Genomic DNA, 4,484 nt, shown 5'->3' with positions numbered 1-4,484 from the left:
ACAAATGTTTGTTTTCATTCATGGCTTTTTGCATCCCTTGGGTCATTCAACTACACTGCTACTGAGGACAAAGTTCATATGGCACGGCATTATTAAGGATATTAAATATTTGGTCCGTGCCTGTCCTTCATGGAAAACCTCAAAAAGTACTTTGGTTCAGTCTCGATCAAACACGATAGTTTTTTTGTCGTTCAAACCTCACTATTGTTGTGAGCTAAGGAAGGGGGGTTTTGGAGAGCCTCTAGGTATATCTTTAAATTCATCAGCAACCACTGCCTGGCCCTCTTTGGTCTTAGTTTGGGTGGAGAGGGGATTAAAGCGCTGATCATATGATGCATATGGTCAGACTTAGGGCATTGTCCTGCTTGCTGGGTCAATGTTACTGTCCCTGGCTTCTGCAATTCATAGGCAACTATTAAGCCTTTAAGCCAACAGAAAATAAAAATATTTATTCGGTATATTAACAAAAAATAAACATCACATGCAGACTTTTTCGTGATTAGTGTTGATATAATCCCCAGAGAGATTTACTGCATACCTAGGATCGAACTTGAGTAATTTAAATTTACTTTCTTGGAGACGAAAATGGAATGAAGATATGGCCCATGTATACGAACTCCCTTGATATATATATATATATATATATATGTATATATATATATATGTATATATATATATATATATATATACATATATATATACATATATATATATATATATATATATATATATATATACATATATATATATATATATATATGTATATATAATTTTATATTCAGTGCAAAATACAGAAAGAACAAAAAGATAAAAAGTAAACACTTTTCCAACAGCGGTCAATTGCAACACTGCGTTTAATGAATTTTCGTCATCCTTAAAGAAAAAAATCAGACATTCCCTATGTAAATGAGAACAGCCTCCAAATAAGAGAAATGAGATATTTTCCTCACTTTGTTCTAAATTAAAGCTACGAGCCCGTTTCACCCTTAAGCAAAACCACTCCTTTTTTTTTCTTTCTTTTTTTTGTCTACTCTTCAGACAATTGTGAGGAAAATCTCTTCAACTTTCCATTTTTCTAATCTATAACAGAAATAGGTTTATTATTATTATTATTATTATCAATATTATTATTATTATTATTATTATTATTATTATTATCATTATTATTTTTATTATTATTATTAATTAATTGAATCATTAGAATGTATTTTTTCTATAATCTAGAATCTATAATTTATAATTTTCATAATTCATGCCAAAAAATAATCTTTGGTTATTTATAGCATTAAAAATATTGTTTTAAATATGTTGAACACAAGAAAATTTTCGATTAAAAAATACACATATATAAAGGTAGTGATTCTTTCATTATTGGAGCTGCATAAACAAAGATTTGTATTTCTTAGGACGGAGTATGTCTTCTTTTTCCGTTATATACCAACCAAGATATAACTGTTATTCATAACTTAAAGGGAAAGTGTATATAAATGTGAACGAATTTTGAGTAAGAGATTTCTCCTTCTTTGCCCCGGTCGAGATTTCATTAATACTTCTATGAGCAATTCTTATACTATAGCCAATTCCTAAATTCATAGCTTTGTCAGTCTCATCAGCTTTACTGTATAAATACTCTCTCCAGTTATTCCTTACTTTTCTTTTCACTTAATTAACAATACTAGAATACTTAGCATGCGCTACCTTTTAATTATCATTACTTCCTCAAAAACATTCAGCAATCAATTTCTGTCTTTGTCTCCTTTTTAAAGTATCCCAAGTACCATTTGATATCCTTAGCTTTCTTTTTGTAACTGCGTGTCCCAAGACTTTACTACCAACTGACTGATATATGTTCTCAGTATCACATCATTCTTCATTGACAGCTCTTTGTCCCTTAGAGTTTCTAATACTGGAAATCGATTCCTACATTCAGTTGCATTAGTTTCTCTGTGCTCTTCTTCTAGAAGCTTAGTTTTATCAAACCTAAGTATTCTATCTACCTTCCTGTTGGGTACTTTTAGTTTAAATTTCCGTGTGCCTATGAGAAACTGGTGATCACTTTCAATATCTGCACCTCTATAGCTTTTGCCATTTCTCAGAGTCCTCCTTCTCTTTTTAATAATGGCAATGTGATACATTTGATTTTTCTAATTGCCACATGGTGAAGTCCGTGTATATTTGTGGATGTTCTTGTGTTGAAAAAGAGTACCTCCAATGCCAAGATTGTTTGCTGAACAGAGACCTTTGAAATGTGCTTCAATTTCATTTGTAACTTCGTCAAGACTCTCTACACCCATCACATTTGCTATCCTTGATTATTCCTTCCAATATTCATATCTTTTTCTGGGATTTCATCTATTACTCTCTGGAGTTCTACATAGTATTCATCTCTCTTTTCTTCAGGAGAATTCTTTTTTGGCGCTTCGCAACCCGTAACACTCATATTGTACAGCTTAGATTTGATCTTTGCTAGTAAAGATCTACTATTTACAGCTCTCCACTCGGTTAATGCCTTTTCTGCTCTTATCTTTTGGTCATAATTACTCCTACTCCTTCTCTTCTAACTCCATCTGATCTTCCTGATTAGGTATATATAGTCTTGGTCTAAAGCTTCCTTACCAATCCCCGTAGATACTCTCTTTTCAAAGGCTAATAACGGAATAAAAAGGGTTATTGAAAATATGATTAAATGTAATTTAATGATTATGATTAAAACCTCAAAATCATTTCAACATTATTAACTTTAAAAGAATTTTGTGGTTACATTTTGACGATGATAAATCATCACAATTATGCATGATTAATTCTTTGAAATTGAGGGATATACCTCAACGTTTAGATTTTTGCATTGAACAATTTTATTTTTTTTTACAAATGAAATAGCCCTATTGAAATGAGTTAGCCAGTTGGTTAGGACGATGTAAATAACGAATAAATAAAGAACTTTTCCTTTAGTTGATATTAATTACAACAATGTCGTAGAAGGGGATTCAGTAATATGGTTCCATAACAGTTTATTGCGTAAAAAATCCTGAAATAACTATTATTTTCACTTTTCCCATACAAGCATTTAAGAACTGGTGTAGACGCTCATGACATTTTCGTGACTTAACCAATGAACTCTTTTTGTTGACTGTGTGCTTATGCAGAATTGTCCATTATTACTACCCAACTATTACTGGCCAAATTTTAGGTATTAGTATGAATCTGAAAAGACGGGGAGACCTTTTCTGATTTTACCAAACTGTTGATATATGCAAGTTATGTGAAAAAAGATTTCATTATGGTAATATGTATATGATGTTTATAAGGTTTTCTTCACCTTCATAATTCAATCAGAATTTTAATCATAGCCATTTCTAGTTATCGAGATCGAAATGCATATATGCTAATCTACCAATGTTTATGACTAAACATCAACTTCTACAGTTGGGTAACCAACAGAAATGGATTCAGCAATAAAAAATCATATAAAAACCAAGTGATTTTCCTCAAAAATTTCTACCAAGTTGGCCTCTAAGGGGTTCTCTCAATTTCCAGTCCGACCTATAATTGGTGTAACGTTAATAGTGAGTTTTTACTGGTCGTCGACCACCTGTTATAAACTATGGTCTCGTTATACATCAATATCTTATTCATCAAGTAAGTTTTTTGGAATAAGGAAGTCTCGTATGATTTTTTTTTCCTTTCAAAACTGTATTAATTTTCAAGTATCATATAGAGCCCCGATAGAAAATAGATGCCATGCTATTTATGGGTGAACAAGGCACTACGTAAAAGGTTTATTACTTCATTACACAATAAAGCTTTCTCTTCCTCTCGAAGAGTTATCCTTTTAAGTTTCTGAATAAGTTTGGAAAGGTAATGTTGCTGACTCTGCGTTTTTTTCTTGACCATAATAAACAACTGTAGCCAATTTATATAATAAAGAGGGAATAAGAAGATTACAATACATTGAATATGTTTCCAGAAATATATGTTCTCTCACTCAATCACTTTGTACTCAATTAGATATATGAATACGTTGCTTGTAATACATACCCATGAAAATGTAATCAGTAGTTGAAGAAAGAAACAAGTTATTTGTTCAACAAATATTTACGTAATTTAAAAAAGGAAATAATAATTCGAGATGAAAACAAATTGAATTATAACAATATAGTTAAAGAAAATCCTAAATAGAATTTCATACAAAAAAGCGAATATTTCATTTAAAAATCGATTTTTTATACACATGCAAAACAGAGGAAATACTGTGATTATCATTATACGACTGTTACATGTAACGGCACTACATATGAACACACGCTAACACACACATATATACATACATACATATATATATATATATATATATATATATATATATATATATATATATATATATATATTATATATATATATATATATATATATATATATATATATATATATATATATATATATATATATATATATGATATATATATATATATATATATATATAT

The sequence above is a fragment of the Palaemon carinicauda genome, chromosome 14, assembly GCF_036898095.1.
Source record: "Palaemon carinicauda isolate YSFRI2023 chromosome 14, ASM3689809v2, whole genome shotgun sequence".
In the NCBI taxonomy this organism is placed as follows: Eukaryota; Metazoa; Arthropoda; class Malacostraca; order Decapoda; family Palaemonidae; genus Palaemon; species Palaemon carinicauda.
This window is presented reverse-complemented; position numbering follows the sequence as displayed.